Source organism: Lissotriton vulgaris, chromosome 3_1 (assembly GCF_964263255.1).
Source record: "Lissotriton vulgaris chromosome 3_1, aLisVul1.2, whole genome shotgun sequence".
NCBI lineage: Eukaryota > Metazoa > Chordata > Amphibia > Caudata > Salamandridae > Lissotriton > Lissotriton vulgaris.
In genome coordinates, this window is record NC_141689.1 from 321,748,552 (window position 1) to 321,775,097 (window position 26,546).

The following is a 26,546-nucleotide window of genomic DNA, read 5'->3' on the forward strand; positions in this document are numbered from 1 at the left end:
TCAGGTGCTCAGCTTGTGGGACATTGTCACCTTGGCCCAGTGTCCTTCCCAAGAACAATATCCTCCCACTTACATTCCTTGTGTGTTTCATGAAAGGACACGCCCGTGAATGTGGGCCACGCCCCGCTAATGTGGGCCAAGCCCCACAAATGTGGGCCACTTTTTTCGTCAGTGCCCGGGCCAAATTATGATCCCAATCCGACCCTGGCATTTAAGCCTAGCAAGGTCACACATTACACAAAGCCACTTGGAAGCCATAAGACCACTGGCCCACGCTGCACAAACGGGCGAGTTTTGGAAAGTTAACCCCTTGCGTGCTGACGTCAGCCAACGGCCGACGCAGCGCCGCCCATCTAATAGAACGCCCGCACTGCGTCGGTTTTTCCGCCGCAGTTAAGGTGTTAAAAATCAATCTTCGGGCCCACAGGAGTGTGCGATGGATGGTCCACGTAGGGAAGAGGTCTAAATTCATGGATGCTTCTCTAATCGCGAACAGCTGTAAGTCGTGGCACGACCCTTTTAGTACCTCACACCCCAAAACATTGTGGGTGCTTGCATGTGAAAGGAAAACTACAAGACCCAGAAAACTTAGTGCAGTTGTCTGAAAAGCCATGACTGGCAGAGCAGGCCGCATTATACACGAGCATCTGTCATTGTAGCATTGGTGGTTCTCCTAAGTAATAATAAACTACATAGGTTTGCTCATTGGATCATCTCTGCCATCGCGCTTTTTAAAAATGGATTTGCTGCTACTGAAAAAGACTTGCATTATTGGATGTAGACAGGCATAACGCTTAGCGGCATGTAGCACCTTAATACTAGATATAACACGCAGGTGATATAAAATGTGCACGGCCGGAGGACTTCGGTGAAAAGCTTGACTGGCACATTAACGGAGAACTGCGGTTATTAAAAAGGTGCACGTGCAGCAGATGGGTAGATGCGATCTGTTTGGAGCCAGACTATGGGGAGGAAGGCTCTTGACAGGCACGTTCTACTACTTAATTTACAGCCGGATCGATCCGGTGAAACATCATAGCTAAGTCAGTAGACGACATCAAACTATACACAAACTTTGAGCAGCGCAAACGTTGACCACTGAAATATATTTAACGAAACTCACAGTAATAATGATTGTATAATTAAAAGGAGTTATCTAGCTTTTCCATTGTTCCAAATGTGTTTGTCAGGGAAAATAAACATCGTAGTGTTCGCTACGCGACTTGACAATGGCGCATGTTTAATGTTTCAAATCTGTGCCTATTTTATTCGAAAGACTTCGGTTCCGACAAAAAAACGTATTTTCCCTAAAGTCTCGCCCTGCCCACCGCTCTCAATTTAACTGATGACGCTCCTATTTTTCTCATCTGGAATCAAGTCAGTTCCATAAGAACACGATAAGGGCTTAAGAGGGAAGGAGAGAAAATGTTTTACCTTGATACATACCAATGATGTAGGAAAGCTAAAAACAAACATGTCACACAACATTATTAGCGGTGATAATAAAAAAATAGAGGTGATTTTATAGATTGTAATACGACCAAAAGTAATAACAGGGAAAACATGTATTATACTGTAGCTTTATTTGTATAGCGCGTTATCCCCATACTGAGGCGCTGAAGCGCTTTAGTGGACGAGGATTGCAATACACTGTCACGCTTGGATGGATGAACGCTTATTTGCCGTGGGAAGCGTTTGTTGTCATGTTTGATGACAAGAGCAGTCTCTGTTCTTAAAAGAGTATGGTAGTAAAGAAGAATGAACGATAAACACACCCGTTTTAATACAGTTTCGTAAGGTCTGATTGGAAGTGTGGGCGTATGTGGCGTTTTAGTTATGTGTGTGATAAGTATTGGAATGCACAGCTCATGTCTTTATGATTTAAGCACCTGTGCGTATGTCTGCGGGTTTCAGACGTACATTGAGGAATCATTCTGCAGGAATAAGTTCCGGATCTTGGGTGTGTATAATAAGAATACACGATTAATAATGATATTTATAATATTATGAAATCTAGTCGTAAAGTACTCAGCTTGGCAAATCGAGTTTCTTCTTGTGCTTCCCGGCAGTTGTGATCCTCGGCTGCAAGATCCATCTCCCGGTACCTCAAATTCCATATATGACACATAAGAGAATCCCTTAGCAGCTGACTACTGTCTGCATACGTACTATTGTCAACAGCTGGGGAGGGCGCCTGTGTGTGGGGGCAGGATGGGGGGGCTATACATACGTATATATATATCTATATAAACACACACACACACCCTGGTGGTCGTGGAATGCGCTCTGATACCTTCGGGTCGAGTTCGCGCTACATAAAACGGCCAAAAAAGAATAGCACAGTCCAACATTCACATCTTTACGGTTCAGGCTCCCCCTGGTGCGAACATTACTGCGTCACACCTATGCCCCCTGTAGGAAAAAGACGTACAGAGAGACTCGCGTGCGTCATACGTACAGTGCTGCGGCCTCACGTCCTGCTGCGTCCTACAGCCGCTGCTGGCCTTGGATTCGCGGTCGTGCACCTCCCCCGATTCCCGGTACTATCCGCTCCAGCTCCCCACCTCGGGTTGCCCGGAGCTCGGCTGCCGCCATGGCACCGCCTCGCGCTCGAAGTTCCCCGGCAGTGGCGTCCTCCTCGCCTGATCCTCTTCCCCGCGGTTCTCGGTGATCTCCAGACTGAGAGCGGAGCTCCTGTATCCGGGACAGCTGGGCGGCAGAGAGCGCTGGGTCCCCGGCCTCTCTCCGGTTAGTCACACGTTTGTGGATGAATCGCGGCTGCTCCCTCGTGTGCGAGGCTGCTGACAATCCATGTGAAGTCCCAACCCCTTTCCTAGAACCGAGCAGGATTACTTCATGTGGTATAATTTAACCACCTTGCCAAAACACATAGCATTGAATAAAATACACAAAAAGTAAACAGAGATGCCTGAGAAATTATCAATTTGTACAAATTGGGCCAAATTAGGTGAGCTCCACCGGACTTTGAATACCTTAAACACTGAACGGATTCAGTGAATACGCTGATCGGAATCGGTAAATACGCGTTTTAACTATCATTCACGTGCCGAAAATTTCCCAAGTTTTCCTGATTGTGTCAATGCCCACAGCACCTTGGGCACTCCCTCCTGTGACGCACGCTGCACTGTTCTGACCCTGCAACGATCCCCTCCCCTTGTGGTACTGCCTCCCTCTCTCGTCGTCTCCTGCTTTCTCTCCGTTCCCACTGGAAGCGCTGCGTCCAGGCTCTGCGCAATGTATACACCGCTCCACGTGCAGACACTGCAATCAATACCGCTCATCCGCAAAATCAAGGGCGCCCACGTGCCAGGGCCGAGATGTATCGCGTTCCCACACTCCACCGGTAGCCTCCTTCGACGGTCTCTTATCTAATCATGGTAGAGAGACACATTACCCAGGCAATCCCCTCATTTCACAGGGCTATAGGATTCCACGTGTCATCAACTATACATGGCCCGGCTTGAGATCGCGCGGTGTCTGGTGGCTTTCCATTGGCCACTGAGTAAACCCGAACATAAAAGTCCTGCTATTGCAGCATGTTTATCCCTCATTATTTTTTAATGTTCCGCGCCTCCTGGAATAATACTTAGGTGTCCTACCCTTACCCACTGGTTGTGGCGCCTTTTCCCTTATCCCGCACCCAACTACCTTTTAACTATATATGCTATTTAATAATAATGTTTAGGGGGCATCATAATTCACTCGAGACAGGATTCCTGGCTCCTTCCTTACTCAACATTTGGTCATACATAGCATATGATGCTGTAATGTAAAGATTTTTTCAATACGCGGATCCGTCAGCTTTAAAGTTATGCCATCACCAGTGTAAGTAGTTCACCTAGTCTTTGGTTTCTTTGCATTCTGGTACTTGTCATGAATTTATTGTGGTGAAGTGAAACTACAAAAATAAATATGCAAAAAAAGTCCGCAATTAGTTTAATACAGCTGATTTCCGACGTGAGATTGCACCGGAAGGCAGTATTTTTATCTTGAGTATGCAGAATAAATGTTATTCCCACACAATAAATATAGGCTCAAATCGTAGAAAAGTATAGTGTACAGATTTATATTAGTCAGTGACATCATGATGGCATGGCTCGGTTGAAGTGATACAAAAAGTATTGGGGCACGGTCAGAGATCTGGATAAAAAGAGCAAAAGATTCTGAATTATTTTCACCTTCATTTAACCATATAAATAACAACTATAATAAATGCAAGTTAAGGTAACTTAGGAAATACACGGTCAAGCTATGAAAGCTTAATGTGATCACTGCAGATATCTGTGTGTCTAGAGACCGTATCAGAATGGTATCCTGATTGGTGCAATGGGGTATAGTGACATGTATTTATAGTGCTAAGAAATCCCGATCTGTGACAAATTGTGAAGAAGTGGGGAGCGTTCAACCACGCCCCGCTCCCATTCTTTAATAGAACCCAATGCATTTCGGGCAGATCTTTCGCCCTTCGTCAGGGGTTAGCTGTTAAAATAACAATTACAAAAGAACCATTATTTCAATGTTCTCTCATGAACAATGTACAAAATATACACGTCAATAGATATATGGGACACTTTTCAAAAATTAATACAAGCCCGCTTAATTTTATCCCAATCCTCTACCGCTAAGTAAACACAACTCGTCAAAATCATCTATGCGAATCATTTTTACATGAAAAATCTACCCATTCCAAGCCCTCCCGATCCGTTAAAAACAACATTACAAAAGATTAAGTCACTTCATCCTGTCTCAAGTCTTATATTGGGTTCTATTAAAGAATGGCTGCTTTGAATTCTTTGGGGCATGGAGTGATCATTTTCTCGAAGAGGCCTTACGTGCACACGGGATAACGTGAAACAAAACAAAATGCACTTATTGGTAGAGGTGGAATATAACAGACAAACGGTTAAACAGGAATAAACATGGATGACATTAATTAAAAAACATGATGAACTTTGGGACACATATTCAAGAAACAGGAATAGGATCTGATGATCCTACCAGCAGTGCGACCGGGAGCGGGGCGTGGTTGAACGCTCCCCACTTCATTGATTCAACTTTTTGTGCACTGGGCGATTTGCACGGCCCGGTTTCGCACGCAATGCGTTTAGTCATAAACATGGATTAGATGGATGAACACGGTGTGCATACCACCCCCCGTTGAAGTATTTACAAATTGTGAAGATACATTTAACGTTTATGGTAAAGCATATGCTTTCAAAACATATTTTAGTAAAACGCAACCAGACGGTGGAAACATTTGATATAAAGACAACACTATTGCACTACTTCTAAAAAAGAATACGTTTTTGTCACCAAAATGCTTCTAATGACACTAAAACCTCCACCTGGCCTGTCTGTCTTGTTTTCGTCTGTCAGATTCCTTCTGACAGTGGTGAGTTTTTGGATACCGAGGCAGTAGCCTCATTACTCCACATTCATTTAGAATTTTTTAGTCTCTGTTTAGGTTGTCTTATTGATGTGTGATGCTTTGTCACAGTTACTAAAACCTCCAATAGCTCCCCAGCAGCTTTTATAGTTGCTGATTCAGCGGCCCACATTTACCTTTCTTTGAGATACCAGGAACCCTGGTGAAAAGCCTCCTTTTCTTCTTTAGCTTTCACTCAACTTCACCGCACAGGAGATCCCCTCTCCCCGCCCTTTTAGGAGGAGTACCCTCAAGGTCGGCATTAACTAGTCAGGGATGGTTGTTTTTATTAACACAAGGTATGAGAACTAAATTGTAAAATTAAAAATGCATGTGTCTTACCTCAACAATCCCACCCACTTCGCCTTCTGGGCTGATTAGCTAATTGCTTTAATCAGATTCTTTGGCACAGAGATCCCGTTCTACCAGGCCTGCTTTTCCATCAAAAACACAACGCATCCTGGGACATGTAAACTCATAAAAATCAACGAAAATCTAAACTACAAGACTTGCTTGAAGTCACCCTTCTGCCTCTGCATCAGTTGGCCGCTATAGCAGTGATTTACAGTTTATTAATCAATATATACGCAGGCTGTTTCAGTTAACATGTGTCTCCTTTCATTTGTGAGAACAGTTGTGTAAGTTTACCAGGACCAACGGAGATGCAAGCATCACCTGGCACAGGGCTGCTGCTTTACATTTTCTGCACAGGTCTTTAAATTGAAGCCAGATGGGGATTCCCTTAAAGAATCAGCTACCATCCGTGGGAGTTCTGGCTCCAGCCCTATGACGGGAGGGGGGCATATTATGCTGCTGGGCACTCATTCGTCATAGTTACATCACCATACCCTGAACAGAAGATTATTTACCTGCTCTTTTATTAAACACTAGCAGCCTTGCCCGACCTTGTCCGGGTGCTTTCAGGCTTCCCCCTACTCCCGCCTGCCCCAACATTGCCCAGCAGCCCGTGCCCCCGCTCGCCCCGTCCCCCGCCTGCCGCGACCCTCGCCTGGAGGTGTTAGTCCCCGTCCCCCTCCTGCCCTGACCCCCGCCTGCCCCGACATTGCCTTTAGTAACTCCCTGTCCCCCGCCTGGGCCGACACCCGCCTGCTTACCTCATTCTCCGCTCCTGAGTGCAGGTCCTCGCTGCTCTGCTCCTCACCGCCTGTCTGCCGCAGCTCCTCCCCCGCGCCTTGTCCGCCGGTCCTCTGACGCCGCTCCTCGACGTGAGCACACACGTCGCGGCCGGCGCTACTTTGGGGGGGGGGACTACTTTTTTTTAAATACATTTTTTTTAATAAGGTGTTTTTTTAAAGTTTATATAGCCTATAACCATCTACACACCCTGCCGATTTCTACTGTGTATCGGGTGTGTAGATTGGCGCAGTGGTTCCCGCGTTTACTTGCCTCAAAGCCTGCAAGTTTCTCCTTTATTATAGTAGTATAGATAGCAGAAATAAACCGGCTGCCCATTTTCTCCCCTAGGTCATTTTCACATTATTTATTAAACACCCATTACCCAGAATATGCTAAGGAAACTTATCTAAGCTAATAGAATTTACCAGATGACGCTGCACTTTTTGAGAAAAAATATGTTAACCACTTGGACTGGTTACGACTGCAACAAACATTGCTAGCAAAATATATCCCAAAGTTACAAAACTAATAGTTTGTGTTAAATAATAAAAGGGATTAGCCAAAATGTGATAGTAGAGAAAAAAACATTTCTAAACAAGGATTTGTAAATTCAATAGGTTTAATTTCATGTACTAATGCATGCATCATTAGCACATTAGTGCGAGTTACAAGGAAGAAAATGAGAGGGCTTTCGCAGGAAGTTTTCCTTCATGCAGTCTGTAAAGTCGAGTAGGACACAGGACTGCTTCAAGTATATTATTTATTTAAAGGAAACACCGGTACAGCAAAGCAAACGCCTCCGCTCCCTGCTCAGCTCCAACATCCACTGACCAGCACTCCAAAGCCCGTGCTGACATGGTATCGCAGAGCGAGACACGGAACAAAGGAATAGAATGTTACATAACACAAAGTAATAAACACAACACATCTTCCCCCCCTTAAGCAAAAAAAAAAACCAAAGTTAAGATATATCATCACAAATAAAGTCTACCATCCACTTGGGCTTTGAGCGAATGCGTTTGTCACATATTGGTAAATTGCCATTTACATTGCAACCTCCATCATCAGATACTGCAACATTATTATTTTCAGTGGGAAAAGCCGAATCCCCACTGACACAACTAGGCTCAGTGGTGTACACCCCGGGAATGCTGTCGCAGTTGCCATCAGAATTGGTTGGAACTGTTTCCTCTGCACTAATATCCCACCCTGCATGAGTATCAACGGAGCGAGAAGTTGCAGGAAAGGCTACATTCTTAGAGCAGCTGAGACTATGGCGAAAAATGGCCACTCGCTTAAGGTTCCAGACCTTGCCATCAGATAATTGCACAGCATTCCTGAGGACTTTAGTCACTCTTAAATGTTTAAAGTATTGACTTTCACCCGTACTAGTTCCAAGGTTTTTTTTAACCTTGACCCAACAGCCAACCCTGATGCAAACATCTTTGGAATTGTGTTTTTGATCATACATCTCTTTGAACTTGTTATGTTTGTTGACAATCCTGGACCTGATAACACCAACAGGTACAGGTTTCCAACAACCATTCAGGATTACACTTAGTTCTGGCACCACATCCCCTCATTACCTCAAAAGGGGACACTTCTAAAGCATCATGAGGGGTTGGTTCTATTTATCCACATAGTTTTAAAGATAAGTAATTCCCAATCACAACCATTTTGGACAGCCATTTAAATAGAGTTCTTTAACATTATATACATATTTCAATCATGCCATTACCTGAAGGGTTGTAAAGAGAAGTAGTTATATGTTTAATCCCAGCTCTCCTGAAATATTCCTGGGTAATATTAGACATAAATTGGACACCGTTGTCTGAAATAACCTAAGCAGGTAAACCTTCCTCAATGAAGGTCCTGTCAAGAAACTTCAACACTTTGTCAGAAGTGATCGTACTGGCACTTTTTATAACAGGCCACCTTGAAAAATCATCAATGAGTGCTATGAAAAACTCTCTCTCCAAATCGATGGGACCCATGATATCAATTGCAATGGTATGCCACGGTTTGGTTGGAACAAAAGACTCCCCCCCCCCCATTTGGGTCTCAATGTCACCAAGGATTTATCTGAATTACTGCACGACAAACAATCACATACAATTCTCTCTATAAGGACATCAATACCAGGCCACCACAACCATTGTTCGACTATTTGCTTAGTTTTGACAATTCCGCTATGTTCCGCATGACAAAGTTTAACGATTTTGGTTCTTAAAGAAGGAGGAGGAATAACTTCATCACCTTTGAAGATGGATCCATTGGTAATTGAGAGTTCATGTCTAAATTCCCAAAATGGTTTAAGAGCCTTAGGGAGTTTGGTTTTACCAGGCCAACCAGTGTTGATAAACCCAGACAGCCTTTGTAAATCAAAATCGGGACTATAGCAATCTGACCATTCTTTTTCGCCAAAATTTAACATACCATGGTTATGAATCAAAGCAATTTGTTGAACATACAAATAGGAATGGTCACATCTGGACAAGAAATCAGCAATAACATTTTTCTTGCCAGGAACATACACAATTTTGTAGATATAATCTTGTAGGCGCAAGGATTATCTAGCAATTCTAGCAGAAACATGCAAGATTCCTTCAGTAGTGAGTAATTTAAAAAAAGGTTTGTGATTACTTCGTATCTTCCATGGCTTCCCCCACACAAAAGATCGAAAATGCTCCACAGCCCATGCACATGTGAGGGTTTACTTTTCAGTCACGGAAAACTTCTTCTCAGTAGGAGATAAAGCACAGGAAGCATAGGCTAATATATTTTCATTTCCATCAGACCTCATTTCTGATAAAACACCACCCAAACCATTGTTGCTGGCGCCCACGGTGATTATGTTATCCAAATCAGGGTTGAATCCCTTAACGGCAGGGGCTTCCACGATTGCACACTTGATATTGTCAAATTCCGATTGGCATTCCACGTCCCACTAAAATTTGACCCTATTCTTGAGTAATTGACTAATGTGAAACTAACTAACAAATCTGGAGTAAAACTCTACAAGTGCGAGAAAAAACCAGACCTCCTTACTATTCTTGGGACTGGGAGCACCGCAAATGGCATTAATTAAGGAGGGTTTTGGAGAAACATCCTCGCTGCTGAGAATATGACTTAAATACGTGATAGACTTGACTGCAAATTTACACTTGGAATGCTCAACTGTTTATCCATTGGTTTCCAGAATGGTGTGAACTTCATTCAAAATCCTGCTGTGTTCTGATCTGCCCAAAAAACAAGAATGTCGTCTTGGAAGCACCTGACATTTTTCATTTTGCCAAATAAATGGTACATTAATCTTTGAAAGATAGCAGCGGCTGAGGCTAAACCAAAGGGAAGTCTCATACTGAAAACAGGCAAAAGGGGTGATAAATGCAGTAAACAGCTTACTCTCTTCGGCAAGAGAAATCTGATGGCATGCAGCAGAAATATCTATTGAAGAAAACCACTCAGCATTTTTCACAAGGGATAGCATTACAGAGATCTTTGGAAGGGGAAATGTGTCCACTACAATATTTTTATTTAAGTGCCTACGGTCAATATATAACCTCAGCTTGCCATTGTACGTCTGGCTACTACAATTGGAGAAATCCACTCAGAGGATTCAATTGGCTCAATGATATCCGCCTTAACCAACTTTTCTAGTTCTTTTTCAACATCATCTCTCAGTAGAACAGGAATGTGTCTAACCTTATGTACGTTAGGACATGCATCAGTTTTTAACTCAATATGATGTTCAAAATCGTTGAGGTTGCCAATACCTCCATTGAAAATGTTGAACGGTAAGACATGTATTCTGTTAAGTTAGCCTATACTCCTCTTCCATTTTCTCTACCAGCCCCCATTTTTGTGTTTCTGCGGGGACTTTCAAAAAGTCAGAAGTTACGTGTTCACTTAAAGCTGGTTGTACTGATAATGCTTGCATGTCAGAGTAAGCAGCCCTGCCCTGCTGAAGGGCCTACGTGCACAGATGTCTAATCTGTTAGCCCACCAACGCCTGTAACCTGCCTTGCCTATCTACAATGTGTCGTTGGTAGGGGTTTATATGGTTTCCACAGTTCAGCATGTAAGCATTGTTTAAGGAGTTGCATAAGGGGTTGTGCAAGCGTTATGTAAAAATACCATTAGAGGGTTATGTAAAATGTGACGTAACCATGACAAAGGTGTTTTTGGTGAATTCCTATGGTACCCAAAATATATAAAAGGCAGGCCTTAGACTGTTCTAGTTTGTTCCCTCTCAGGCACTTGCAGTGTCTGTATGACGGAGCCATCTCATGAGATACCATAAACCTGTGTTTTGTTCCACTCCAGTGTTGATCCTCATTTTGTGAACCAGTCGACTAAAGGGTGTCCCTGCACCAGTGAGACCAATAGGAATCTCACTCCTACAAAAACGTTAGGAAATTTCTTCAAAATCTCCTCGCAAATTAAATCACCCTCATTAAGAACCATGATAGGATCAGGACTATTAGGGTTGAGGATTATATCCAATATACCTTGGTCCTTCTAGCCTAAAACAGCAGGTCCCTTTCTAGCAACATATAATTTGATGATGGTCTCTCTATTCTTAAATTAAAAAACTAAAGACCTGTAACCAACCCTGTCAATGTTTTCTCCGGAAAGTCCTTCAGGAGGATATCAGGCTCAAAAAGTCTATCTCCCAAACGTACAGCAAATAGGGATTTCCAAGTTTTCTCATCAACTATTGTGTATAGAGAGCCTAATTCTGCATACATTTACACAGACATGGTACATAACGGTTTCTTCAAACAAACGTTGATATTATCATTAACATTCCAAATGAATATTTCTTTAGGCTCCATGCTTTGAGAATTATTACTAGAATCATTAATAGAGATAAATACTCTCCTGGGCTGACCGAAGATGTGATTAAGAAAGTCTCAGGCCATGGTCAAAGAAAGCCAATTGTTAAAAGAGAGAAATCCATATCCCATTTTATGCATATTGTAAGAAGTCTCTCAACACCTGTGCTGTCAATCCAGACCTAAGAATTGCAATGAATAAACACTTGAGGGCCTCAGGGCCAGGGAGGTGATGGAACTGACACAAGAGTTCACGCTAATTCAGCTAACAGCATAGTAAGAGTTTTTTTCTACTGCCCTTGTGAATAAAAAAAGCACAAATAACCCCATCATAGCTTGGGAAGGATGCCAATTTTTCCAAACTACATGACCCCAATAATTTCCCTTTCTTTTATGTTTCCCTATGTTGACAATAAAAGCAAGACTTTTCTTGAGTTTTTTTTTGATGTGCGACCCAAAACACTGATCTGGCTTTTGCATTTTACTGTCCTTTAGCACAGACAAACTCACCTGTGTGATACCACTAGAAGAGGAGTGTGGACATGCGGAGTACTCTCCATATCCTAGAGCATTATGGGAGTCGACACTTCACTGAATTAATGCTACTTGCTACCACAGACACCACAGGATATCTATCTAGGCTTTAGATTTGTGTGGTCTTGCTAGAATTCAGGGGACACCGATCTAGCTATTGAAAAACTTTGAGTGAGTAAATTCTTCATTACTGATGAAAAATGTCCACCTTAATGAACCTGAGCAACAGCTGCACAGATCATGATCTATGGGAACCATTATTTGGGGGGGCACATGAAAGAGTGAGCAGGTTTTTTAAGGAAGGAATTATAAAAGAGTTTATTATTTAACCCCTTGTATGCTCATGACGAGTTGAGCTTGTCATGGCATACAGTCGCGCTGTGCTCATGACGAGCTGGCGCTCCCCCGTGGGTGCGCGATCCTAAAGTTTTTTACAGGGAAGGCATGGGAAGACCTTCCCCTGCATCCCCCCGCACCCCTCTCCCCGCTCTTCCGCGTCATCAATGACGTCAGCGCGCAAGTTGCGCTGACATTATTGCAGGATTCCCTTTTGTTTTCCAACACGTAGGAAGCCATTTGCTTCCTACGCATCGGAGAAGAAAGGTACGTTTTGGGTCTGGGGAGGGGGATTACACCGAAAGAGGCATCGGGGGGAAAGGAAAGGGTTTTCTTTTCCCTCAATACCTCTTTTGTGCATTTCTGCTGCACGATCGTGCAGCAGGAATGCCCACTAGACGCCAGGGATTTTTTTTTTTACATTTGGCAATGTTTGTTTGTTCGGAGAGCGGCCCTTTGGGCAAGGGTCGCTCCCCCTTTTGGGGGCAATACTACTGGCTTTGTCTGACCCCCTCGGGGGGGCAGAATTAAAATATTTATAAAAAAAATATTTATAAAAAAATCGGCCCACTGGGCAAATGTGCTGGGGAGTGGCCCCTTGGGCAAGGATCACTCCCCTTGGTGGGCCATTTTACGCAGGGGGGGTTACATTTAGTGTAAATTTTAGGATGTGCTGGGGAGTGGCACCTTGGGGGCCATTTTAGGAAGCCCACAATGTGTTTTTTTTTATTTGGTGAGCGACGCCTTTTGGGGGCCATCATTTTTGCTTTGTTTGCCCCCCGGAGAGGGGCAGATTAACATTTTCAAAAATGTATTTGGCACGCTGGGCCAATTGAGTAAATGTAGTGGGGAGTGCCCCCTTGGGCAAGGGTCACCCCCCCTTTTTTGGGGCATATATTTTGCCTTTCTCTGCCCCCTGGGTTGGCATTTTGTTTTTTTTGAAGAATCTTCCCACTGGGCTAATGTAATAAATGTACTGGGGAGTGGCCCCTTGGGCAAGGGTCACTCCGTTTTGGGGGCCATTTTGGTATGCTCATGATGTTAGGTTTTGGTTGGTGTAGCTCACTCCAGCACCCCAGTTCAGACATGGCCATATGCAAATTAGTCTGACTCTGTGTGTCATGGGAACAGTCAAGCCATATCTTCCCTGGCCCGGAAACAACCATACTGGGGCAGGTTTCGGGCTAATCAGCTGTCATCAGCCAGGTTAGCTTGAGTCCAGTGGCAAAGTGAGCAAGGGACCCATGTCTGCCAACTTAGAGCAATCAAAGCGCACAGGGTCAGTCTGAATTGCATATGGCCATGTCTGAACTGGGGTGGTGAAGTGAGCTAAACAATGATGATGGATTAAACCAAGATCAGTTGACTGGGGGTGAGTGTTAAGATTTGCTCAAGCGCTCCGTCCATCATCCCCTTTGGTATCACCTTGAAGGGCAGTTGGGCAGTTTTTTTTTTTGGTAGGGCCACTAGGACACCATGGTTTATTTTTATGTTGGGGAGCCGCCCCTTGGACATGGATCGTTCCCCTTTATGGGAGGATGATTGTGGCCTTTTCTGCCCTCTCTGAGTGGCAGAGTAGCGCTATGTGTTTTAGGCCCATCTGCCCCCAAGGGAGACAGAAGCCACTAGACCCCAGAGTTAAAAAAAAAATTGTTTTGGGGGTGGCCTCAAGGGCAAGGGTTGCTCCCCTTTTATGGGGGTTAATATTGAAAAAAAAATTTTCTTTCTTTTTTTTTTTTTTTTTAAATCCTCATTTGCCGACTCGCCACCCAGTTCACTAACTGTTCCACCTGCTGGGTTTTTTGTATCTCGTATGCTAGTATATCGAGGAAGAGATATCCGGCTCACCTCTACCTAGTCAGGCCAGCGTATTATCCAAGCCCTTATTGCCATTTGACCCGTCCGGTGTGCCCGTCTAATCCTCGTTCATGGAACCTGAGTGTCAGCCCAAATACTAGCGAGATAGGCGTGGGGCTTAATCATAGGATTAATGTTGTTTTGTTCGATAAACGATTCATAACAATTAAAAATTTCCCCATATGGCAATCACCCAAAATGTATAAGAAACGGTGCCCAAAATGTTAGTTTTTTTTTTTGCTGGTGTGATTTAACATATCTAATTTAGCTGTATATCTCATTGACTTTATCCAGTCGAAAACATTTGGAGAGAGGGGGGAGACCCACAACTTACAAAGCTCTCTACGTGCCAGTAGTATAGCATAAAAAATCAATTTCACATTGTCATTGATTCTTTTTTCCTCTAGGTCATTCCTCCCAGTAATTATAAGTTCAGGGCTTACCTCTATTTGTAGGTTCAGAGCTTGAGATACACAGTTACTCACATCTTGCCAGAAGCTTCTTATTTCCGAGCAAAAGACAAACATATGGAGGTCATCGGCATTGGGGGTTTTACATTTTGCGCACTCCACCACTCCACTTGATTTAAGTTTTGTCAATCTATGCAGAGTCCAGTAGGCCCTGTGGATTGTGAACAGAAGGTTTCTTCTTAAATTCGCGGGTTTAACCACTCTGTATAATATAGCCATAGATACTTGCCATTGGTTTTCTGTTGCAATCTTTGGCAAGCTTTGCTTCCACAGGACCTCCGGAAGTGAGAAGGGGCCATCTTCCATCTCCAACATTGACCAATACCACAAGGCCACCTCCTTCTTAAAAGACCCCTCCATCGCCAATTTTGCCTCAAAGTCATTCTGTATCCCAATTCGAATGTCAGCGCTCCTCGCCCAGCTCTGAATCTGTAGGTATTTATACCTTGAAAGAACTTGCCCCCACCTTTGTTGGCATTCACTCCATGCCAACAAGTTGCCCTCCTGAAACAAGTCATTCCATCTCCGAACTGAACCCTCTCTCTTCAATGAAATTGCCAATAAGTCCTTTGTCCAAGGCGGAGAACCTGGAGAGTCCCAAATTGGAGCCATACAACTCAAATAAGGTATCTTTAGAAATTTCCTAATCTTATACCACATCTCCGCCAAATCATATAGAACTTTCAGCCTAATCTTTAAAAAAAACGTAGGATCTGAGAACTTATACAAAAAAACAAAATCTATATAACCACCATTCTTTAACATCACACCAAATAAGTCCCCTATTGGTGACTGAAAGCAGGTACCCAATAGCATCCTACAATTTTTCAACCCAAAAGCCCATGCATAAATTTGCAAGTCCGGGGCAGCCAATCCTCCTTTACACAGCCTCCTTCTTATTTTTTTCCACGAAAGTCGTGACCCCTTTGATGCCCAAATAAAGGAAGCTATCTCACTCTGGAGCTTGGCTAACCACTCCTTCCGAAACCCAAGCGGAATAACCTCAAACAAAAAAGTTACCTTTGGCAGGATCATCATCTTCACTAAATTTGTTCTCCCATATAACGACAAAGGTAGATTCATCCATCCTTTAAGCATGGCTGAGACTTCTTGTTTGACTCTAAAGAAATTTATTTTAGCCAAATCTGCAATGTTATGAGTGACCCTTACCCCCAGATATCTCATATCCGTCTTAATGTCCAACCCCTCTGTGGGTAAGTTCCAAGCCATGATCTCAGTTTTTTCTTGGTTGATCTTATAACCAGAAACAGTTCCAAAATCCTTAGTAATATCTATCAGTGCATCCAAAGAGCCATGCAAATTTGAAGAGAAAATAACAATGTCATCTGCAAAGAGGCCTATTTTTTTTGACCAATTTGCCACCCCAAAAGGTAGAATCCTGTTTGAGCTCCTTATTCTGCAAGCCAGTGGTTCTATATATAAGTTGAACAATAATGGTGACAGAGGACACCCATTAACCAAAACCCTGGATGTCGGGAAATCATAGAGCGAAAAGATAGAGTCAGTAAACCTCTTTCCTAAATTAAGATGTTGTAAAAGAGTTTTCAAGAAAACAAAATTAACTCGATCAAAGGCCTTGGCGGCATCTAAAGCGATTACCGCCAAGGGAAGATCGTTTGTAACTGCCATATCTATACTGCCAATAAGAGCAAAAGTTAGTTCTTTTAAATAACGACCCCTAATAAAGCCTTTTTGATCTTGGTCTATCAACTTAGGAATTACGAGACTTAACCTATCTGCCAGAATCTTTGTAAAAAACTTATAATCACAATTAAGCAGTGATATAGGTCTATACGAATCTAGTGATCTAGGGGATTTACCAAGTAGCAAAGTAATAATAGCCTCATTCCATGTACACGGTATAGCTGCCCCACCCATAAAAATTTTATTAAATAAATTGCACAATACCGGAGCCAATTCTTCTACTAAAATCTTATAGACTTCAGAAGGGAGGCCGTCTGGTCCTGATGCCTTCCCCCTTTTACTCTCCTTAATAACCTTGACCACCTCTTCCACCGTTATGTCATTATTTAGCAGCACCTTCAAATCCTCAGCGAGGGGGTCCATCTCCAGCAGCCATCCCTCTATCTCTTCTAGCCCCGGGTGTAAATCCTCCCTATATATATCTTCAAAAAAGGTGTGGAAGGCTTCTGCTATCCCTTTACTCTCAGTTATCAGAGACCCCGTGGCTGAAGTCTTAACCCCCTTAATTTGATTCCGGAGCAAATCCTTTTTGGCTTTCCAAGCTAGCAATTTGCTGCACCCTTCACCATAAGAGAAATGTGCTAACTGACTTGCCTCCCATTTTTCCTTAACTCTTTGTGACAGTATAGTTGTTAGTTCTAGCTTTAACTCAAACAGCTTATTCTTTACCTCCTCCTCACCCAGTGTCCCCCCCCCCTGAACCTACACCTGCCTCCTCCCATGTGCGGATTTCCATCTCCAAATCTAAAACTTTCCTCCGATATAATCTTCTTTTCTTGGCGCCCTGTGCTCCCAACCTCCCTCTCAAAAAAGCCTTACAGGTGTCCCAAACGACTTCCGCTTTAGCCGAACCCTCATTAACCTAAAAAAATGCTTGAATCTCACTCCTCAAGATACCTACATATTTCATATCTAAGAGGACTGTACGATCCATCCTCCAAGTTGAAGTCGAACCCTCTGCTCCTAGTATTAACTTCAAGGCCACAGCCGAATGGTCAGAAAGATGCGCCCCCAGGTACTCCACATCCACCACCTCATCCTTTAATCTTACATCAATCAAGAAATAGTCTATACAAGACTTATGGTTATATTTCTTGTTGTGAAAGGTGTACCCTACCTTTTGCCCTGCTTTTATTCTCCAGATATCACACAGACCCTGCTGGGCATTAAGGAGTTTTATCCTGGCTGCCATCCTGCTATTTACTACTGCCCTGCTATTATTTGACCTATCTAGTTTATGATCTAACACAACATTGAAGTCTCCCGCCATAATTATTTTACCAGAGAAATCCAGCAGTTCTGCAGCTAACTCATCCAGGGGTGTTTCATCATCTACATTTGGCCCATAGTAACCAACCACTACTAGCTGTTCCCCGGCTACCCTCAATTTCACAATTGCCCATCTTCCACTCTTATCCACCACTTTATCTTCCATAGAAATATTAAATCCCTTTCTAACCAGTATTGCAACACCTTTAGTCACTATCTCTTGAGGAGTATAAAAAGCATTGGCAATCCACCGCTGAGAGGAAAAAATCTCTTTACTCTCACTTGCAGATAGGTGCGTCTCCTGTAAAATTATCACCTAGACTTCACTCGTAAGCCGTTAACGTTCCATGTAAGGAACCTTAGCTCCACGGGCTTAACCCCACTCATCCCTGCTGTCCCATCTTTTCCTTAGACTGGTGGCCAGAGCGTTCCTGAGGATATTTTTTTGTTTTTCTCCCATCCCGCCCTCTCACCCCTCTCCCAACCCCAACCCCCCCTCCCTCCCTCAACCAAAGGCTAACCCCTCCCCTGTAAAAACCCAACCAAGACATCCGTGGCCAATAGGCCTATTGGATGCCCTCGAGTGGCGGTGCATTCAACACCAATTATATTTTTAGTTAAACATTAGTGCTGAGCATATCATTCTCCTTGGCACTGCTCCAAAAACTCATCCACCTCCTCGGTACTCCGAAATGTAAACATTTTATTCTGCCACATAACTTTCAGGAAAGCTGGAAACTTCAACTGAACTGTAGCCCCTACTGCTCTGAGCGGTTCCATACGTTTTCCCAGCTCCCGTTGTCTGTTTGCTGTAGCAGGAGATAGGTCTGATCTGATATCTACAGAGATTCCATCTATCGTTATACTCTTCCTTTTTAGAGCCAATGCTAAGATCTTTTCCTTCAAGTTGTAAGTCAAAAAATTTACCAAGATCTTCCTAGGTTTGGAGCGGTTCGGGTTCAACCTGAAGGGATCTCGGTGAATCCTCTGTATGTCTTCAAGTAGAATTTCTTCTGACTCTTCCAGCTCTAACTCTGTTTTTAACAGGTGTACTATATATTGAATCTTTTACTATTAGGCCCACCTACCCCTTAGCTTGGCAGGTGGACTGGTGCATTATTTGCATATGTGATTGTAATTTTTTTTCTCCTTTTAAATCTAGCGGAAAGCTTTTGATTCCTGTTTGTGGTTTCGACAGTGGTTGTTCTGCAATTTTGTATAGTAGCATTTTTTAGGTAAAAACATTTTTGTTGTATGTACTCCAAATGAGTAATATTGTAATGTATGGATAATTTTTTTGGTACGTGGTGTCATAGTGGCATTTAGTTAGGGTTTTGAGCATGAAAATCTCTGTGATGTGTTTTGCATTGTCTTATGTGTAATTTTCTTTTCTCTTTCTTTTTTTGTGGGATATTGTTGATCCATACTGTGTCTGTGCAGAGTACGTGGTGGTGAGTTTAGCTGCTTCTGGCAAGTGAGTGGTATCGTTTTGGAGTGTATAGGTATTTTTGATAAAGGTGCATTTTATTTATTACTTATTGTACAAAGTGTTTGTTGTTGTTGACTTGTTTGACAAGTTACCTTTATTAGTAATCATTATGGTTTGCCATATAATGACTGCTCAGCAGGTGGTTGGTATGCTTCTTGAATCTTCCTCTGAGCCGGATTATGAGACTGACAGTGCGTCTGAGGGAGAGGGGGAAGGGGAAGATCGAGTTTTCTCTCCACATGGAATCATCGGATGATGAAGGTTCTCTCAGTGCAGATGAAGTGCCTGTTTTTGAGGAGGATACTGCTGTGCCGATGGTGCAAGAGGCATCTGGATTGCAGCCTGAGGCTGCTAGGCTTCCTACTGAAAGTGCTGGACTCTGGGTTGATCCAAACATGGTGCAACAGGAGTTGCCTGCCTTTAGCGGTGATGCTGGGTGTAGAGTGGATTGTGAACATTTTTTGCCTATACAGTATTTTCAGTTATTTTTGAATGATGTATTTTTGGGTGAGATTGTTGAGCAGACTCAGTGTCTGACCTAGGGTGGTGTGGAGTGCAAAAAAACAATGGATTTAGGCCCAGATCTTTGTACTGGGGTGAATGTAAGACATTGTTCTGCATTCTGTCCATCAACTGTGTTTTTTGCAATTTTCACCCCGAGTGGGCTGGGTATGCTTAGACGTGAGTCCCAGGTTCTCCACATCACTGGAGTCAAGCTATCCAGGCTGAAGAAGGCTGATAGCCAGAAACCGATCCTTGGATGCTTGATTCCGGTCTGGGAAAGACATGGCTTGGTAGTTCGGGCTGGACTGTTACCATGAGGCACAGGGTCAAGGCTGATTTGCCTATAGCCATTGTCTGACCTAGGGTGGTGTGGAGTGCAAAAAAACGATGGATTTAGGCCCAGATCTTTGTGCTGGGGTGAATGTAAGGCATTGTTCTGCATTCTGTCCATCAACTGTGTTTTTTGCAGACTCATTTGTATGCTGAACAGTTTTTTGAGGGACAACAGTGACAAACTTAGGCCCCACTCTAGAGCTACCCGGTGGACTCCCACAAATCTGGAAGAGATTAAGAAGTTTTTGGGTTTGACTTTATTGATGGCTTTGCTAAGGAAGCCGAACCTGGCTTCATATTGGTCTTCTAGCCCCTTCATGGCAACAGCTATATTTCCTGCAGTTATGACTCGTGATCAGTATTTACTTTTGCTACGCATGCTGCATTTTGTTGATAATTCTTTGGCGTTGCCACGTAGTCACCCTGAAAGTGAGCGACTTTTTAAGATTCGGCCTGTTCTTGACCACTTTGTAGATCGATTTTCTGAGATATACATTCCAGGGAAAGAAATATCTATTGATGAGTCTTTGGTTTTGTTCAAGGGTCGTTTGGTTTTTAGGCAGTACATCCCTAACAAGAGGGCACGCTATGAAATTAAGCTGTATATGTTGTCTGAGAGTAGGACAGGGTATGTTTTTAATTTCAGGGGTGTGGAATTTATTAAAATATCTACTTGTCCATGGGGCAAGTTGCTTCATAAATCTACTTGTCCTGTAACAAAATCCACTTGTCCCTTTGGTGCCATGTGGTTCGGCGACGGATTGTGGCGGCAATCGCATTGTATGGGAGCTCTAGTATAGCCTCTCTGATTGTGCCAGGGCTCATGCCGTGGTGGTTTTTTAGGTCTCGCACCTGGGAACCGATCGCGAAGCGATCGTCGCTGCGAGACTCTATTGCAATCGTTTTAGCTTACAAGGAGATACAGGGAGTGACAAGAGATGTGCACGCGCCGCCTGCCGTAATCCGATCAGGTCGCGTGGTGCGTTCAACATCTCCTGTCTCTCAGGACGGGCGTGATCGTGCTCTCCCGCCTAAAGAGCCTCACCGCCTCCGTCGCACCTCTCCGATTAGTTAGTGGTTCCCCGGGAGACGATGAGAGCGCCCGTTTCTCTCCCCTCTGCCTTTAAACACTCACCGGCTGCAAGGGGGGCTCCTCTGACGGCGGCAGGACGCCTGTGGCTCTCGCGGTGGGGGCAGGCACCGACAATGTGCCTCGTGCCCCCTCCGCTGTCCAACAATGCTTGCTGGTTCCTCTGCCGGGGCTCCCTCCAGTACATGGGAGCCCCGCAAAGCTGTGTCTCCTTTCGGCTGGCGGCCCCGGGCTCTCCACACTCCACGGGAGCCCCGGGCCACAGGAGGACGTCCCTTCTTCCGGCGGGCGGTGGCCAATCACAGCGCGGCGGCGGCCTTCACTCCACGTTAGCCACGCTGCCGTGCTCCCTCCCCTTGCTCCTCTGTGGTGCACGCGCACCACTAGCTTGTAGTTTGCGTTGAGTTGTTAATCACAAGGGGCTTTGCACAAAGGTTCAAAGTATCTGTTCCTTCTAATTAATGATGGGGGACATGGGTTTGCAGTCATTCGAACGAAATGTCAATGGTGAGATGTGTGCTGAAAATAAAAGTTTTGGAGGCGAGTGCGCTGCTGGTTCCACTCTCGGCACCTCCGAGAGCTTCCTGTGTGCTCTCGTGGTTCTCGGCAGCTCAGCTCTCTGAAGGCGCAGGAGATAGTCCGGGCCAGCCCCTGTCCTGCTCTACCTCAGCCCGACGCTCTCCTCAGCGTGCCCCCGTCCCCCGCTCCGGCTCAGCACACTTTGGACATTTTCCATCGCGAGCTCAGAGAAATAGGAGCCGCTGAAGCATGTGCTGGGCCGGCGATTGTTGTAATTTCTTTAAATAGCGGCATTAAAAACGTTATCCCCCTGCAAGCTAGGGGTACAGACGTGCCAGTTAACCAAGTAGGTACTGCTTCGCTGCATGAGCCTATTTCCAGTTTTCTGAGGATTCGTTTTAGGAGAATTTTCCTTTTTGTGCCAAGGGTACTGGTGAAACAGAAGATGTGGGCTAGTGACTCTTGATTATATCAACAAAGTTGGATTTTGCGACTGATGTTTCCAGAAGGGAATAAGATGTCTTGTCTCCATGTTGCCGAAATGAAAGAACTGATAACATGAGCTGGTGCTTTAATACCATCGAAAAATGCGCTGCCATGTACTCCTGGGGGTGTAAGTTGTTATAAGAGTTTATCACTGGCCAGGCGTGTCACGTTCACACGAATATGTTCTTAGCTATTTGGCAAGATGAGATCCGAGTTGACCTATTTAGTGCTTAATTAAATGCAGATTTTCAAATGCTTGTTTTAACAACTGCATTTTGAAATTCCATGTCTTCATAGCTTTTACGGTGGGGACGATTTCTCGATTGAGACCTCCGAATTCTACACTGTAGTTCATTTACCTTCAAATTTGACAACTGTGAGCCCGTGCCTGAGATGCATCAGCAGAGCTGTGTGAATAATAACTGAGTCAGCCCCGTGCGTGAGGTGCATCATCAGAGCTGTGTGAATAATAACAGCTGTGAGCCCGTGCCTGAGGTGCATCATCAGAGCTGTGTGAATAATAACAGCTGTGAGCCCGTGCCTGAGGTGCATCATCAGAGCATGGTGAATAATAACAGCTGTGAGCCCGTGCCTGAGGTGCATCATCAGAGCTGTGTGAATAATAACTGCGTCAGCCCCGTGCGTGAGGTATATAATCAGAGCTGTGTGAATAATAACAGCTGTGAGCCCGTGCCTGAGGTGCATCATCAGAGCTGTGTGAATAATAACTGTGTCAGCCCCGTGCGTGAGGTGCATCATCAGATGAATAATAACAGCTGTGAGCCCGTGCCTGAGGTGCATCATCAGAGCTGTGTGAATAATAACTGTGTCAGCCCCGTGCCTGAGATGCATAATCAGAGCTGTGTGAATAATGCCTGTGAGCCCGTGCCTGAGGTGCATCATCAGAGCTGTGTGAATAATAACTGCGTCAGCCCCGTGAGTGAGGTGCATCATCAGAGTTGTGTCAATAATAACAGCTGTGAGCCTGTGCCTGAGGTGCATCATCAGAGCTGTGTGAATATTAACTGTGTTAGCCCAGTACGTGAGGTGCATCATCAGAGCTGTGTGAATAATAACAGCTATGAGCCCGTGCGTGAGGTCATCATCAGAGCTGTGTGAATAATAACAGCTGTGAGCCCCGTGCCTGAGGTGCATCATAAGAGCTGTGTGAATAATAACAGTTGTGAGCCCCGTGCTGAAGTGCATCATCAGAGCTGTGTGAATAATAACAGCTGTGAGCCCCGTGCCTGAGGTGCATCATCAGAGCTGTGTGAATAATAACTGCCGGCAACCCCGTGCTGAGGTGCATCATCAGAGCTGTGTGAATAATAACGGCGTCAGCCCAGTGCTGAGGTGCATCATCAGAGCTGTGTGAATAATACCTTCGTTAGCCCTGTGCTCAGGTGCATCATCAGAGCTGTGTGAATAATAACAGCTGTGAGCCCGTGCCTGAGGTGCATCATCAGAGCTGTGTGAATACGAACTGCGTCAGCCCCGTGCGTGAGGTGCATAATCAGAGCTGTGTGAATATTAACAGCTGTGAGTCCGTGCCTGAGGTGCATCAGAGCTGTGTGAATAATAACTGCGTCAGCCCCGTGCGTGAGGTGCATCATCAGAGCTGTGTGATTAATAACTGCGTCAGCCCCGTGCGTGAGGTGCATCATCAGAGCTGTGTGAATAATAACAGCTGTGAGCAACAGCATACTCTTGCACACACTCTCACTGCTCACCAATTCAAAGTTTGCTAAAAATGTTATGCAACGCATTGTCATACACAATGCCAATAACTCAAACTTTAATGCTGAGAGACCTATTGCATTGTAAATGCTTGTGAATGCTAGCAATCCCTTTGTGTTGCCGCGTTTCTGCAGATCTGCATGCTGGGACTGGGGATAGTGGTGAGCGGTGGTTCCAGGATTGGAATGCCCTTTGGGTCTGTGCAGATCTACTGACTTGCATGTTTTAGGGGTTTTCAACAACTCTTCTCTAATCTTTTCCCATGCTGAGAAGTGTTGGAGATTTGCTCCTGACAGTGGCGGACGTAGACCTTCTTCCAGAGTTGGGAGAAGAGTGCTTGATGGGAGGGTAACCTTGCAAACACTCTGGTTTTCTCATGAGCAAATCTACACATGCACATTTGCTCATGCTAAACTGCAGTTCACGGATATTTTCTGGTAGTGCATTTCTTGCCCTACTTCTGTAGATTATTGTGAATTCATGAAAGCTATATAGCTACACTTAATGCAAGGACATATACCAGGGGTGCACTTTTGAGACTTTCTTTAGTAATAGGGCCCCTAGTTTGGTCTGGCGTTGACCACAATCTTTTTTTTTTTTTTAATTCTCTCTTCCTCTCTCTGTATCGTCTGGCTTCGCTTTGGGTGGCGGCGTTGGGCTCTTTCACGGGGAGTATGTTGGCACACAGAGTGGTTTTTTTCAGTGGCAGTAACTGATGTGGCAGTATGTGCTTTTTTTAGACCAATTTTTTTTTTGCTTTTGCCAATGTTTTTTATAATGGTGAGGGCCCAGCAGCTCTCACATCAAGAAGGCTTTACAGAAACCCTGCCAAAACAAGTCACGTATTGGCAAAACTAGAGGGCTGACCACTAATTTCAAACCTACTGGCTTTGCCAATGCTTATTTATTTTTATGTTTCTCATGATCTTATTGAAGCTGGTTACACTGATTTTCCAATTTGAGTGTTTTTGCGAAATACTAGCATGCATCAACACATTTTACTAAATGATGCTGCAAAGAAACGGTACCTGAATTTTCACAGTAGTTTAGCAACATGTTTTTTTTCCTACATTCATTTTTTTAGGAACATTTTATATTGAAAGCAAAGAGTCATTAATCTTGTTCTCAAGCTGCTGCAAATATTTGCATCTAATCAGAGAGCATTCTGGGAGCATTATGCATAGCCTCATATTGCTAAACTTTGAAACCGTGAGTACACATTTTTATACTGTAACCACTGTCAGTAGTGCAGTCAGAACTTACATTTACTTAGAGCGCTCACCTAATAATAAAGGATTTCAATTACTGAACCATAAATACAAGTTTGAACAGCATTACCATAGGCACACAAATAATAACTTAACTTGTCCTTCCCTAGCCCTTAATGTGCTACTGCAAACTGGCAGTTAAAGGGTTTGTGCTGCAGGGGGTTGGGCCTACTTGTCCCAAGGACAAAATACACATTAACACTTGTTGCCCTTGACCCCAAACAATATGTCCTGGGCGTCGGGCTGTAGGAATTCTACATCCCTGAATTTCCGTGTGTACACTGGTAGAGATCCCACTATTGACCCCCCTAGTTGTCCATCCACTTTTGGAGTTTCAGAGAAAATTGTGTGGGATCTTGCTAGAAGACTGTTTAACAGAGGCCACCATTTGTACCTTGATAACTTCTACACTGCTGTGCAGTTATTTAGGGAATTGTTTAAAGTGGACTAACCGCAAAGGTTATCCGAAAGAGCTTGTTTGCAAAAAACTTTAGAGGGGTCAGTACAGTTCCTTGCGTAGTGATGAACTACTAGCTGTGAAATTTGTGGACAGGAGGGATGTTTACATGCTGACTACAATCCATGATGAGAGTACTTCACCTGTGCCTGTTTGGGGTCGGGTTGCTGAAGTGCACAAACATGTGTGCATTCTAGACTACAATAGGCACATGGGTGGTGTTGACAGAGTAGATCAGAAGTTGGAACCTTACACTGCTATTTGAAGGCTTGTGTTTGGTATAAGAAGTTGGCCATCCATTTTTTCAACTTAGCAACTTTCAATGCTTTTATTGTGTTCAAGGAGTGTTCTCCTGCGTCAAAGCTAACATTTCTTCAGTTTCAGCACTCTGTGATAGCTAGCCTTGTTGTTGTGGAAAAGGTAAGTGTTCCTAGATTTGGAGTGGTGGAGCATGTGGCTCGATTGAAAGATCGCCACTTTCCTGATTACATTCCTTCCACATTTACAAAAGACTTTCCCACTAGGAGATGTAGAGTCTGTTGGCGAAGAGGTTTGCGGAAGGAGACTCGTCTTTTCTGCCCCGGGTGTCCTTCTAACCCTGGGCTGTGTGTGCCTGCTTGTTATAGAGCGTACCACATGCAAAATAATTTTTGGGAGTATCCATGAGTGGTAATGTGAACTGCCTGGTCTTTATTGTTTAAAAATTGTGTATTCTGTTTCAAGGTTGGCATTAGTGCAATGTATTTAGTTTCAGATTTTGTGTTAGTAGATTTGTATCTATTTGCAATTTTTTTGTGTTTTTTTTTGTTTGAAAAATCCTAAATATGCTGACGGCGTGTGGAGCCTGGCGGTTGGCTGGCGGGGTGCGTGGACTGGCGCTTGGCTTGCGGTGTGCGTGGATTGGCGCTTGGCTGGCGGTGTGCGTGGATTGGCGTTTGGCTGGCAGTGTGCGTGGTCTGTCGCTTGGCTGGCGGTGTTCGTGGATTGGCGCTTGGCTGGTGGTGTGCATGGACTGGCGCTTGGCTGGCGGTGTGCGTGGACTGGCGCTTAA

General features: G+C 44.3%; 1 protein-coding gene across 6 annotated transcripts in view; it reads right to left on the minus strand.

The window, feature by feature from the left end:
* Positions 1-26,546, minus strand: part of PRLR (prolactin receptor) — a 570,112-nt gene that overhangs the window by 131,342 nt on the left and 412,224 nt on the right. The window contains exon 1 of one of the 6 annotated variants that reach the window (XM_086960522.1): positions 2,459-3,152. The exons of the other annotated variants lie outside the window; for them this stretch is intronic. The gene's annotated coding sequence lies outside the window, so the exon portion shown is untranslated. Of the gene's footprint in view, positions 1-2,458; positions 3,153-26,546 lie in introns of those variants that run through there. 6 annotated transcript variants of the gene reach the window in all.